At 57.4% G+C, this 14800-nt stretch overlaps 1 protein-coding gene across 6 annotated transcripts in view; it reads right to left on the bottom strand.

Moving 5' to 3' along the window:
• Positions 1–9700, bottom strand: part of BRD4 (bromodomain containing 4) — a 58763-nt gene extending 49063 nt beyond the window's left edge. For 4 of the 6 annotated variants that reach the window (XM_068664487.1, XM_068664485.1, XM_068664489.1 and 1 more), the window contains exon 1: positions 8747–8884. The gene's annotated coding sequence lies outside the window, so the exon portion shown is untranslated. Of the gene's footprint in view, positions 1–8746; positions 8885–9543 lie in introns of those variants that run through there. The other 2 variants (XM_068664486.1, XM_068664484.1) reach the window with 1 other exon arrangement.
• Positions 9701–14800: the final 5100 nt, after the last annotated feature.

Here is a 14800-nt window from a genome sequence, read left to right on the forward strand (position 1 = left end):
GCACCCCACATGAGGTGCTCCAGCCCCAAATCAGCCTCGAACGAGCAGGGAGCACCCCGTGGGGTGAACGAAACACAGCGCTCCTCCTTCTCCCAGCCCCTTAGGGCTGCAGCTTGTAAAATGCCTTTAAACGAGACCAATTTAGCCTCAAATCCTTTAATTAGCGACTGGAGACGCAGGGAACCCAGCTAGGGGAGATCCACGGGCTGAAAACTCAGGCTGCAAGGACTGAAGGAAGCGGCACGATGGTGAGAGGCAACGCTTCCAAAGTCTTTGTGCCTGGAAAATGCTCGTGTCCAGAAGGCTCCGGGCACTGCCCCCCCCACACGCCCTCACTGCTCGCTCTCGAGCTTGCTTTGACGCTGCCGAAACCGAGGAGGGCAGAAAGCAGCGAAAGCTCACCCCAGATCAATGCAGGGCACCAAGCGATCGGCCTCAGATCTTCAAAGCACGCAAACCTCAACCGCAGAGTGGAAGCCACCGCGCGCGCATCTCCGAAAGCATCTCGGAGCGCGATCGATGAGACAAACCCAGCGTAAAACGGAGCTGGTGCAGCTCAGCCACCGAGCCCCAGCTCCACGCAGGGATTCCCCAAAACTAAGGGCGCTCACACGAGTGCAGCCCCCGTGCTGGAGCTCTTCGCCCTCCCCACACGGCTGTTTTTAAGCCACCAGCACTTCTGGAAGAGCAGGAGGCTCGGGAAGCTTGGTCATTTCTCTGCCAGCCCCACCTGATGGCTCCTAAAATGTGGTCACCGCTTTTGTTTCAGGGATTAACGAGCTAAAAACAGCTCCTGCACAAAGGGGTGGAAGGAAAAGCAAAGCCTCATCCCAGCAGGTGTCAAAAGCAGAGGTGGGTTTATGGGTTTATGCTCAACGCCTGCCTGGTCCAGAGACTCACAAATCTACCAGCTCCCAGAAATCTGCTCCCACTTTCCTCTGACCGAGCTGCCGAGCCTCGAAAGACCTGTAAATAAGAGGTTTAGGAAGTATTAGCAGCTGCTGCTTGCCTTTCGAAGACTTTCTCTCCCTTTCTACCCCACTGCTTTGGTGTAAAAGGAAACTTGGATGGGGTTAGGCGATCACCAGGCCCAGAAATCCGAGCACACGCCGCGTTTCACCAGTTCCACGAGCTGAAAGGGACAGGCAGAGCAGGAGAAGGAACACGGCGCTCTCCTTTCTGCTCCCACGTGAACCGGCTCTGCAGAAGAACGGCCGGCGACCGCAGGGTCAGCCCGCCCCGAGCGGCTCCGCAGCTCCTAGCAGAGGATTCAGAAAAGCCAGCGGGGTAATGAGTAACCCGAGCTCACCTGCCAGGTATCACACCCTTCCCAGCTCCGGTAAAATAAACTTTAACCAGCGAGGCGGGGAAAGAAAACGTCCTCCCGGGTACGAGGAGAGAGATTACTCGGCGCTGAAGCGCTCCTGCTGATAATTCCCAGGGAGCAAATGACTCGTTTTGCGAGCAAATGACTCATTTTGTGAGCAAACCATTTGTTTTGTTCTGAATTAAGCCCCATACGCCAGGTCAAAGCCCCAGTGAAGGCACCCAGGACAATTCAGCCCTGAGAGCTGACGTTAACCGTGCTGGAGAGGGTACAAGAAAGGATCCAGCCAGGCTCTGCTCAGCCCCAGAGAGCAGCCCGGTCCTCCAACAGCCACAGCAGGCTTCTAGGACCGAGCCCTGACACAATTTGGGGGTGACAGAGCCATTTTTGACTTATTCCACATGATTAAAAGTGCTTCTGAAGCCTACAGGGGGCTGAGCAAGGCGCTCTCCATCCCAGCACTGGGAAACCTCCGCGTGGAGCACACCAAACACACGCCCGGGACCAGTCTGCAACCAACTGGGGATCCCCGTCAGCCTCCTCAGGAGCTGTCAGATAAAATCCCAGATCTCGGTGTTGTCCAGACACAAATTTGCCTCCAAATTTGGGTTTAGGGCTTTAACCCAGCTGCTGCTCTCTTGGCCAGCCCTTCAGCACCATCGGGTCCTTTTTGGACCCGTTTTGAAGTCAGAAAGTTTGTTATTCCTCCGATTTCCTGATTTTTTTCGAGCACACTGAATAAAAGCAGGGGCCCAACGGATTAAGGGCTGTCGAGCACCTTCCTCCACCATCTACCGCGTGTTCCCACTCGAGTTTATTCCTAAATCCTTCAATTACAGAGGATTCCTCGAGCTTCCTTAAAGATTTTCAGTTCACCCAGAGCTCTCTGCAGCCTCCCTTCTCCTCTGGCACACATCTGCAGAGCCCACGGCTGCTCAGCACCGCATCCTGCGAGCGCTATCAGCAGCCCGCAAGAACGCAGGGCTCCCGAAGAGCCGCGCGTCCCGGAGAAACCGAACTGGAAGCTGAGGTAGGAAGGACAAGCCAAGGTCAGCCCGAAAATAGCAGATAAAAAAAAAGCAAGGGCGGAAAGCAAACATTTGAAAAATGCGAAAAATGCAGCGCGCTTAACTGGTTAAATCTGTTTGAAAAGGGCCAAAAAAAAAAAAAATAACACTTGAAATCCAGCGGGATGGTTAAAGCAGGAGACTCGCAGCGAGGTGAGGACACACGACGCTCGTATCTATGCCCCCAGTGCCTGGTCAGCATTTTGGGGGAGGGCTGCTTCCCCCGCTGGGCACTCACCTCTCTTTTTTGCACAGCTCCAGACCCCGAGAGACCCCTGAACAAGCACTCTGGGCTCTCAGAAGCAAGAGGGCAACAGCCTGGTCCAGAACCAGGGGGTCAGGGGGCAGCGAAGCGCTCTGGGAATTCACCTTTCCATCCGCAGGCACGGCACACGGTTGGAATTTCCCCCCCCCACCCCGAATCATCCGCAGCTCTGCAAACAAATATCTGCCAGCAGGCGCAAGGTCGCGTTGCACAAACCCCTCGCTGAGGAGCGAGAGCTGCAGGAGCTCTCCCAGGCCAGCCAGCAGGACGAGCTCTCCAAGGATCTCTTCCACGCCTCCCCCGCTCCCTTCGTGCCCAAATATTTGGCTCCTGGTTTTTGTCAGCGACTACGCAGCGGCCTCCTTCCTCCTCCTCTCCCCACCCGTGCTTATCTGCTAACGGCTCCAGGGCAGAGGCTGGTCGAAAAGTAGCTCCAAGTGAAGGAAAAATCACTCCCCTCGTGGATTTTTAGGGAAGGTTTTTAACGTTTCCCGCTTTACCCAAAACGGAGCCGCACGCGAGGTTTCCACCACGCTGCAAAGCCACCGACAAATTCGGAGAAAAACAAGGCACGAAGCTGCCGGCAACCTTTGGACCGGCGAGCTGCACTCTAATCCCTTCCTCCCCCCTGCTCCCGTGTTTGTAAACTCTGCACTCTGCCACCAGCCCTACCTGAAACGGGTGAAACGCGAGCACGGCTCCGCTGCTGGGACCCGAAACACAGGAATTGGGTTTGCAGATTGGGACATTTTTACTGCCAGAGTCTTCCCACGTAGAGGAGGGAAGGAAGGTGGCCCAGCTGCCTCCTGGCTCCCAGCACCAGGACTGATCAGAGCAGGAGACCAGGCAGGCTCCCAAAGGGCAAGGCAAGCGATTTCAAGTCATCTCTCCTCCTTTTTTTCTGCTTTGCCCTCGTAAGTGGCAAATTTGCACCTCCTCTGGTGGGGTGGAAGCCCTGCTTGAGCCACAGGACTCCCTCCAAACCCCCCCAGATTGTTTTTTTTTGCAGCTTTACCTTAAAAAGAGCCCAAAATTGGCTCTTCCAGCAATCAGGGTCTTCCCAAACGCGACGCTTTCAAACTGCTTTTACCGATAGCGATCAAAATGAAGAGCCAACACAGCTTTAAGCCCGTTTTAAACCCCTAAAAGCAGCTTTTAGAACCCCTTTTCCTCGCAGCCCCACGGTAAGATCGCGCTCAGGTGACACCACTGAGCGGGGTGTTCCCAAAGCACAGCCTGTTTCTGCGGATTTCATCAGAACACTCACGGGGAAACCGAAAGCCACAGGGCAACCAGCTCCGGGATCGAACCCAACGGAGCGAGGGATGCAAGAGCAGGGTCAAAGGGAATCAGAACTGCGGGTTTTTATTCCACCTGGGTCCTCATTTTGGAGTGAGGAGCCGGCCACCGCGCAGCTCGCACCCAGCCTAGCAAAACTTCCTGCCCCAGGGGTGTTTTGTGGGGTTCTTCCTCCCCTTCTTCCCTCTTAACACCTCGCCAGCCTGCTGAATTAGCACCGAGAGGCCACCCGAGCACGTCCCACCCCAGGACAGGCAACACAGAGCAGTTGGAGGAAGTTTTAAGCACCGGTTAATTGGCGAGCAGGGCCTGATGAAGTTCCCGAGCTCATTTCTCTTTTGTATCTCCCTTATTAAACATTAAAAGCCGGCGCGCAGACAATTCAATTAAGCTGACACGATACGGTGAAAGACTACTTAATTGCAGAAGTACCCAGGTTTGTTTAAACACATAATTGCTTAATTGCACACACATACCTTCACCATTACTCACATTTTTCAACGCCAGCACCGCAGCCTTTCCGAGAGCTTCCTTCTGCAGCGCTGCGCCGTGTCCCCCCCCCCAAGATCTGGGCGCAGGCCACGGTCACCAAACATTGTTTTGTTGTTTTGAGGCACAAAGCGCACAGAACGGGAACAAAACATTCGGTCACCGCTAACGAGAAGGCCCGTGACGAGCTCATTACCTGGTGAAATGCACCAGCTTCAGCCAGGTGTCCACGGGCTTGGCTCCAAAAACTCCTCCCAAGGCTGCGCAGTGCCCACACGCAGCGATTTGCTCATCACTAATTGCGACAGATTCCTTTTTTAAATAACCCCCGGGACGTGCTCCACGCCCCCCATCTTCAGGTTGGGGAGGAAAACTGCCCGTGACCTCTGGTTCATGTGCCCACGGTTTCTCCCTGCTCGCCATCCCGTGCCACAGCCTGAAGGTCCGGCAGTGTTTTTTAGGATCCTTGTTTCCTGGCTCCAGCAGTTCTGTTATTTTCAGCACAAAGCCACCACAAAACCAGCAGCAGAAAGCAGGTTCCTGAGCCCCGATGTGGATAGGGGAGCCACCACAGGGCCCGCTGTGCTCAGGGGCTCTCCTGGGACTCGAAGCCTTCGTTAGGAGGCAGAGAGCAAACGTTACCCTGCCCGGTTGGAGCCAAAACCGCCGGTTCCCATTTCCGGGACGCTGCCTTCCACGGGGTTTCTGATTTCAGGATGTTTGCCTCGAGTCCTCGCCGCTACCGAGCGGTTCCTGTTTTCGTTTTTCGAGCTGTTCTGCATTTCCCTGGATCCACGCCATCGTGCTCCTCCTCCTCGGGGCTTCGCAGTGGCTCCGGGCGAGAGCAGCCAGCGGGGCAGATTAAGGAAAACTGGGCAAAAAAAACGAGCAAAAAACCTCGATTTCCCTCCAGACCTGAAGCAAGCAGGCGATTTGCTGCGCTACCGAGCCACCGCGGGACGAGATCTCCCACGAGCTGCACGAAGTAGCGTGAAGAGGAAGATTCAAAACAGGCTCTGTGGTTTCAGGTCCTCCTACCCAGTTCCCAGCTGGGTATTTCGTGGTCTCGCTGTGAGGTTTTGCCTCGTTCCAGCACCCGCACGGCCTCAGTTTACCTGCCTGCTGCACGGCAGGGACACGAAGCCAGCGAGCCCGTGGTAGGCAGCGCGCTCCTAATCCTTTGGGTGGTGGCAGCGGGGTGCACGAGGCTGATTTTGGGCACCCCCAGAAGGTTTTTGGACACCCATGGAAGCTCTCTGCCATTTCCCTAAACACCACTGAAGTCAGCAGAAGCAACAAGTCACCGGGCACCGCTGCCTGGACCGGTACAGCAGCGCTGAATCTTCGCTTCAGGTCGTGGCCCCAAGTGACCCTCGGGTCTCTGCGCAGAAACCAAACCCCAAAGATCCTCCTCAACCTGTGAAGAGGCTGCGGAGTCCTTCAGAGCTCTCCTGAGCCATCCAGTAACATGTTTTGGCCACTCCGAGCTGGTCAATAAGCACCAAAGGCTGTGAAGCAGTCGTAAACCAGAAGCTGAGCACAGAGTTGAGGACCACGAATGTTGCTGCTGACCCCGAGGCGCCCCAGCTCGCTCAGGAAGGCTGAAGCAGAAGCTGACGGCAGTAAAATCGTCCACACCACCGAGCTGCTGACCTGGCACGGCAGAGACACGGAGCCCAGGGCCCTTTTTCTGTCTCTGGGGATTATCCACACTCAGCTCCCAGAGCAGGAACAGCACCGCTCCGCAGCCAGGCCTTCTCCATCCCCGACGAGCTGAGTTTACTCCCCGAATTATTTCAATATTCTGCTTCCAAACGACCAACAGCAGACCCAAAGTCTGTGCTGCAAGCTCAGCCCTGCTTCCGAGCTGATGCTCAGCACCCTTGGAGCACAAAGGATCGCAGCAGACCAAGCCCCACGGCCGGCACTTCTCCCAAGCCTTGGGAATCCACACGTCACAGAGGATTCAGACAGCCCACGGACTGGGAATTTTCCTCCAGCAGCACCAGAAATCCCTTCCCTCTGCCCCGCTGGACTGCAAGGTACTGCCTGCACAGGCAGGAGTTCGAGGAAAGAGAAGCAGATGCTTTTTTGGGGATCCAAACCCCTAAAACGAGACACCTCCTCACCTCCGAGCCCTTCTCCAGCAGGCAGGCGACGTCCACCAACAACCCACGTGCCGAAGAGCCGGGCTGCTTCACTCAGGGAAGGCATCCAGCAGCAACAACGAGCAGGAGAAATTGTTCCCAACAGCCAGGAACCGTAGCGAGGGCGGCCGATCGCCTCGACCGAAGCTGCCCGAGCGTGGAAAACGGAGCAGGAGGGTGGTAACAGGCACAGCACAGCCCTAAGACCCCCTCCTGCCCACGGGGCTCCCCCCCCAAACCACGTTTCCCTCTTCCAAACACGGCCGGCGTTTACGCTAACGAGGGCTGGGCTGCCAAGGCTCATTTAGCTAATAGCTGGTCACCTCCGTTTGGGTCCCATTCACTGCAGGATCATCAGATAATACGGCAGCGACAGTTATTCCGCTCAGGTAATTAACGCGGTTTGGCGGGGGGGGGAGGAAAGGATAATAAAAAAAATCAGGAAAGTCACGTTTCACCTGCTCAACGCTGTGTTTTTACTCCTTCTAAAATGAGTAATCCCTGCTTTTGCCAAGGTGCAAAGATTAGAAGCCGTGTGGGAACGGCCGGCCCCACGCAGGTGCTTTTGCAGCGCATTTATTTACAGCCGCTGTCGCCGAGCGCGGTTCACCAAGTTCAGAGGGAGAGGTGTGGAGAATTCTGAATTTATTTATTTAATTTTTCGTTACCTGGTGCTTTACAACATTAAAGGGCCCTCGCCTCATCCCAGAAAACAGCTTCGGGTGACCTTTAGTTTACCCAGCATCAAGTTTAACGCTAGAAACCCGTACAGATGTGAATTTAGGTTGTATTAATCTCTGCAAACATCCACTCACAGCAGTCCCGCTGAGTAAATTACTGATGAACGAAAGCAACAGCAGCTTCAAGTGTTTGCAAGGAAGTTTAACCTTCAATCTCTGCTTCACCTAAAGCAGTTTTGCTGGATTCAGGCAAGCAAACTAACCCAACCTCAGACTGAGACCCCGAAGCGGAGCGTTTTAGGTTTAATCTGAAACCAGCACGTCATAAATCAGTAAAACCAAGTTTCTAAGAACTATGACAAGCATTTTAAGTCACTCAAATCACCCCCAGATCCAGGGGACAACGCATTTGTGGGCACACAACCAGCAGGAGCAACTGAAGCCCAGCAAAAGAGCCCAGCTACAGTCCTTGCCGCCCGGCAGAGCCCCCGGTTCGTTACTAACACCACATTTGTCTGATTAATTTTTTCTGTCCCGCTAATAACAACGTGTTTCAGGCAAAAACCCACCAGCGACAGCGCTCCCTGCGCCTTTCCAACCATGCCACAAACTCCTTCCCACAGCACGTGGGGTAAATCCAAGCAGCAACACAGCCTCGAGAGTTTCCTCGGGGAAACTTCTGCTGAGGAGAGCGGTTTGCAGGAAGCTTCAGCTTTTTAAGTTGAAAAATACACTCATAAAAGAAAACGCTCGAGGAAAACAACACGGGAGCACCCGGGGACGGGACAGTGTGCTCGTAGTGAAGGTGAGAGTGGCCTGGCTCTGACAAACAGCCCCTGTGTGCCCGTTTTCACCGAGGTCTCAGTGCCGTAAACACACCGCGGTTTTTCCCTGAGGCCATACACACACTTCAGGCCCCCAAAATCCACCTTTTTTCCCCCAAAACCCCAGGGGATGAGCGCTGAGGCCAGTCCCGGTGCCCCTTCCCCACAGCACCGGGGGTCTCCCTGACAAGACGCAGGGTGGGGGGCGGCAGGGCCTCACCCCCAACCCCTCTCCCTCCAGCTCCCGCGCCCGTTTCGCGAGTCCTACCTCCTAGGAAAATAAAAATTTAAAAAAAATTTAAAAAAGAGAGAGAAAAAGGCTTAAACCCCAACGTAAACAAAAACAGCGCACCTCCAACCCCCGGCTCCAGGCGGGTTACCTCAGAACGGGGCCCAAACGGCTCCAAAGCGCCCCGGGCCCGCTCCTCCCGCTCCCACCGGGGCCCACCCGGGCCCGGCCGGCCCCAAGGGCGCGGCGGCCCCGGCCGGGCCTGCCCCGGGCCTAAGCAGGCCGGGCGCGGCTCCGCGGCCTAGCACCGGCCCCGGGGAGCCCCCTGGGGAGATGGAAGAAGCCCCGAAACGACCCCGGGACGACGGGGGGAGGGTCGGGAAGGGGCTTGGGGGGGAGGCGACGGCGGCGCCACTCACCGCGGGCCGCGCCGCGCCTCAGCCGCCGCTTCCTCCGGCCGTCCGCTGACAAAATGGCGGCGGCAGGAAGTGCCCCGCGCTCCGCCCCGCCCCGCGCCCGCACTCTGCGCACCGGCCCGCCAACGGCGCAGCCCGCGGCGCCCGCCGTACGCCAACGGCGTAGCGGGATGAACGAGGGTAAATGGGAGGGGGGGGGGGGGGGGGCCGCGCGCACCCCGTACGCAAAATGCGCAGCGCCCCACACGGGGGAGGCCGGACTTACGCAAGTGGCGTAACCGGAGAGAGCGGGGAAAAGGGGGGGGCGGGAGAGCGCCGAGCGCCCCCGCCCGCCCGCGGCTCGGCCCCGGAGACGCCGCTCCCCTCCCCTCCCCCCCAGCCCCGTAACTCCTCCCCCGGGCGCGGCGCAGCGCCCCCGCCACCGCCAGGCCGCCGCTTGCGCAAAGTGCGCAGGGCGTCCAGAATGCCGCCGCCCGCCCGTCCGCTGCGCAGCCTACGCAGCCGGCGCGTGACCAGCGCTACGCCAACGGCGCAGGGCGCCCCGGCCCCGCTACGCCGCTGGCGCACGGCGCGCGCGCGGCCCCCGCCGCCCCCTTTACGCCGTTTGCGCAGCAGGCCTCAGCCTCCGCCGCAGTTTACGTAGGCCTCCCTGACGCAGCGGCCGCATTACGCAATGCGGGTTACGCTGGCAGGGCGACGTAAGCGGCGATGGTGAATACCGTAACCCCTTCCCCTCACCGCCACCTCCGCCCCTCACAGCGCCGCGGGCTCCGCCGCATCGCAGCGGGCCCGGCTCTTACCTGAGGCGGCGGCGGCCGCGGGCGGGGCCGGGCAGGGCCTCGCCGGGCCTGGCGAGCCGCCCTCCCGCCGGGGCCGGGTCCCGCGGGGCCCGGGAGGCGTCGCCGCCCTCCGCCGAGGGAGGAGGAGGAGGAGGAGGAGGAGGAAGAGGAGGAGGAGGAGGAGGAAGGGGGGGGGGGGAGACGCCGGGCACCGAGGGGCAGCGGGTCCGGCAGCGGCGCCGCACTGACCTCACCGCGCTGCGCCTGACGTCACGGCGCACGCGGCCCCGCCCCCCGCCGCCAACCGCCGCGCCCCGCGCGCTCCGCGCCGTGACGTCACGGGAAGGGGCGGGGGCAAACCGGGGAGGGGAGGGGAAGGGGGGGGGGGGGGAAGCAGGGGGGGGGGGGAAGCGGGGGGGGGGGACCGGGGGGGGACCGCGGGGCTGTGCATGAGGAGGGGGCACCGAGGGGCTGAACCGGGGGGGGAGAACCGGGGGGCAATGCATTGGGGGGGGGGGGGGAGAACCGGGGTTTAATACATGGGGGGGGCACCGGGGGATGGGGGAGAACCGGGGGGCAATACATGGGGGGGGCACCGGGGGGCAATGCATTGGGGGGGGGCACCAGGGGGCAGCACCGGGGGGGGGAGAACCGGGGGGCAATACACGGGGAGTGGGGGGGCACCGGGGGGCAATACACGGGGGGGGGAGAACTGGGGGGGGGCATCGGGGGGCAATACACCGGGGGGGAGGGCGCCGGGGGATAATACACGGGGGGGGAGAACCGGGGGGGGGGGGCACCGGGGGAGTGGGGAGAAGCGGGGGGCAATACATGGGGGGGGGGGGGGGAGAACCGGGGTTTAATACATGGGGGGGGCACCGGGGGATGGGGGAGAACAGGGGGGCAATGCACGGGGGGGGCAGCACCGGGGGGGGAGAATCGGGGGGCAATACACGGGGGGAGGGGGGGCACCGGGGGGGTGGGGAGAATCGGGGGGCAATGCATTGGGGGGGGGCACCAGGGGGCTGCACCGGGCGGGGGAGAACCAGAGGAGGGGACCGGTGGGGGGCACCGGGGGGCAATACACGGGGGGGGGGGGCATCGGGGGGCAATGCATTGGGGGGGGGGGGGGCACCAGGGGGCAGCACCCGGGAGGGAGAACCGGGGGGCAATGCACGGGGGGGGGGGCGCCGGGGGATAATACATGGGGGGGGAGGGCACGGGGGGGAAGAACCGGGGGTCAATGCACGGGGGGGGCACCGGGGGGCTGTGCACGGGGGGAGGCAATGCACGAGGGGGGGAGAATAAGGGGAGGGGTCGCGTGCAATGAATTGGGGGCAGCACTGGGGGGGGATCGAGTGAAATGCGTGGGGGGGGAGCACCGGGGGGGGGAAGCAATTGGGGGGTGCTCCCTGGTGCAATGCATGGGGGGGGGGGGTCGGGACCCTGGGGGCTGTCCGTGGTGCAAATGGGGGGGGGATTGCACCAAAATTCCTCTGTGTTGCTCCCCAGAGCCACAGGAGACCCTCCCAGTATGCCCCAGTTCTGCGCAGAGCCTCCCAGTATCGTTCCAGTGCCCCCCAGTACTGCCCAGAGCCTTCCAGTGTTGTCTTGGTGCCTCCCAGTGCTGCCCAGAGCCCCAAAAACACTCAGTCCCCCCCCAAAAAATGCTCTGTAGACCCTCCTAGAATGCTCCCAGTGCCTCCCAGTACTGTCTAGAGACCCCCCCACGTCCCTCCCAGTACTGGCTGAAGCTTCCCAGTGCCCCCCAATACCATCCCAGTTCCCACCAGTGCTGTCCAGACCCCCCTAAGTAACATCCCCACGCTGTCTACAACCTCCCAGTGGTCTCTAGAGCCTACTGGAACATTCCCAGTGCCCACCCAGTTGGGTCTGGAGACCACCAGTTCCCTCCCAGTATGCCTCGGTGCTGTCTACAGCCATTCCCAGTGCTCCCAGTCCCACCCCAGTGCTGTCTAGAGCCTCCCAGATCATTCCCAGTGCCTCCCCAGTTGGGTCTGGAGCCCACCAGTTCCCTCCCAGTATGCCTCGGTGCTGTCTACAGCCATTCCCAGTGCTTCCAGTCCCGCCCCAGTGCTGTCTAGAGCCTCCTAGATCATTCCCAGTTCCTCCCCAGTTGGGATTAGAGACCACCAGTGCCATCCCAGTGCCTCCCCAGTTGGGATTAGAGACCACCAGTGCCATCCCAGTGCCTCCCCAGTTGGGATTAGAGACCACCAGTGCCATCCCAATGCCTCCCCAGTTGGGATTAGAGACCCCCAGTGCCGTCCCAGTGCCTCCCCAGTTGGGATTAGAGACCACCAGTGCCGTCCCAGTGCCTCCCCAGTTGGGATTAGAGACCACCAGTGCCGTCCCAGTGCCTCTCCAGTTGGGTCTAGAGACCACCAGTGCCGTCCCAGTGCCTCCCCAGTTGGGTCTAGAGACCACCAGTTCCCTCCCAGTATGCCTCGGTGCTGTCTACAGCCATTCCCAGTGCTTCCAGTCCCACCCCAGTGCTTTCTAGAGCCTCCTAGAACGTTCCCAGTGCCTCCCCAGTTGGGATTAGAGACCACCAGTGCCGTCCCAGTGCCTCCCCAGTTGGGATTAGAGACCACCAGTGCCATCCCAGTGCCTCCCCAGTTGGGATTAGAGACCACCAGTGCTGTCCCAGTGCCTCCCCAGTTGGGATTAGAGACCACCAGTGCCATCCCAGTGCCTCCCCAGTTGGGATTAGAGACCACAAGTGCCATCCCAGTGCCTCCCCAGTTGGGATTAGAGACCACCAGTGCTGTCCCAGTGCCTCCCCAGTTGGGATTAGAGACCACCAGTGCCATCCCAGTGCCTCCCCAGTTGGGTCTAGAGACCACCAGTGCCATCCCAGTGCCTCCCCAGTTGGGTCTAGAGACCACCAGTGCCGTCCCAGTGCCTCCCCAGTTGGGATTAGAGACCACCAGTGCCATCCCAGTGCCTCCCCAGTTGGGATTAGAGACCACCAGTGCCATCCCAGTGCCTCCCCAGTTGGGATTAGAGACCACCAGTGCAGTCCCGGTGCCTCCCCAGTTGGGTCTAGAGACCACCAGTACCATCCCAGTGCCTCCCCAGTTGGGATTAGAGACCACCAGTGCCATCCCAGTGCCTCCCCAGTTGGGTCTAGAGACCACCAGTGCCGTCCCAGTGCCTCCCCAGTTGGGTCTAGAGACCACCAGTGCCGTCCCAGTGCCTCCCCAGTTGGGATTAGAGACCACCAGTGCCATCCCAGTGCCTCCCCAGTTGGGATTAGAGACCACCAGTGCCATCCCAGTGCCTCCCCAGTTGGGATTAGAGACCACCAGTGCAGTCCCGGTGCCTCCCCAGTTGGGTCTAGAGACCACCAGTACCATCCCAGTGCCTCCCCAGTTGGGATTAGAGACCACCAGTGCCATCCCAGTGCCTCCCCAGTTGGGTCTAGAGACCACCAGTGCCGTCCCAGTGCCTCCCCAGTTGGGTCTAGAGACCACCAGTGCCATCCCAGTGCCTCCCCAGTTGGGATTAGAGACCACCAGTGCCATAATAACCGGGGGTGTACAGAGCTCTGGCCTAACAAGTCCCGGCTTAGCCAGGGAGCAAAGAAAATTGAGGGTTTGATGGTTTGTCATAAAGCTTTGATGGGGAGAATTTCCCCCAACCGGCCACCACTGAGGCTGAAGCTGGGTGCGAGGCGTTGAAGATGCGAACATAAAACCATCTTTGGTGTCAAATGCTGCCATCCAGAGGAAATTTCTGCAACTGGAAGGACGGGGGAGAGAAATGGAAAGTGAAGCCCGGGAGTTGAGATAAAGGCAGTTTAGTGAGACGGGAAAATAATAATAGCAATAATAATAATAATAATAATAATAATAATAATAATAATAATAATAATAATAATAATAATAATAATAATAATAATAATAATAATAATAATAATAATAATAAATAATAATAATAATAAAAATAATAAAAAATAATAATAAAATAATGAAAAATAAAAATAATAATGAAAATAAAAAATAATAATAAAAATGATAATGAAAATAATAAAAATAATAATAAATAATAATAAATAATAATAAATAATAAAAAATAAAAATAATAATAAAAATAAAAATAATAATAATAAAAGTAATAATAAATAATAATAAAAATGATAATAAAAATAATAAATAATAATAATAAAACTAATAATAATAATAAAATAATAATAAAAATAATAAAAATAATAATAAAAATAATAATAAAAATAGTAATAACAAAATGATGATAATAGTACCACTACTAATACTGTGTACAAACAAGTGATGCACAATGCAATTGCTCACCACCCGCTGACCGATGCCCACCCTAACCCCGAGCAGCCTGGCCCCCACCCCCCAACTAGCCCCCCCTATATATTTTTTTGCACGACCCCATATGGTGTGGAATACCCCCTTGGGGCCAGTTTGGGTCCCCTGTCCTGGCTCTGTCCCCTCCCAGCTCTTGCTGCACCCCCAGCCTGCCCGTTGGCAGGACAGAGCAAGAAGCTGAGATGTCCTTGGCTTCGTTACAACACTATTAAAACAATTCAAACATCGGGGTGTTATCAGCACTCTGCTCATCCCAACCCAAAACACAGCATTCCACCAGAAAAAAAAAATTAACTCTGTTCTAACTGAAACCAGGACACTCAGTAATTATTTCGTTTTCAGTCATCAATAATCCCCACTCTCTATTGAGAGGTATTGGCCACGTTACTATTTGGTAATCGGGGGGGGGCTTATTCAGAGAGGTAGACCCCCAAATTACCCCTATCTGCCAAAAACCCATCCTGTCAGGCCAAAATTGCCCCTTTTAGTCCTAAAAAGTAATGGGATTCAGCAGTGTGGACAGTTTTACCAGTAGACAACTGGAGCTTTGCCTCTGCTGCCCGATGTTTTGGGGGGTCCCCACTCCCACCAGCTGCCAAAAACATTAACAGGTGATTTCACGTAAATTTTGGGGTATCATCGTGGTTATGCACCGGTGTCTGAGGAATTCAGCGTTCATCATTAAAACGGTGAACAGCATTAAAATTAGGTTCATGGTGGGAGAGGAGGCAGAAGTAGCTCCTGTGGTTCAGGTGGGAGACGCCGTGTTTTATCCCCCTCCCCTTTTTAGTTTCCCAATTTTTGGGGGGTTAACGATGGGTACGATTTTGGAAGGGTCGGTGCTATTACTGTAGCACCAGGAGGTGTTGGGTCCGGACTTTGAGGGTCAACTGTCCCATCAGCATGGGACAGAGAAGGAA

This window comes from Anas acuta, chromosome 32 (assembly GCF_963932015.1).
Source record: "Anas acuta chromosome 32, bAnaAcu1.1, whole genome shotgun sequence".
NCBI lineage: Eukaryota > Metazoa > Chordata > Aves > Anseriformes > Anatidae > Anas > Anas acuta.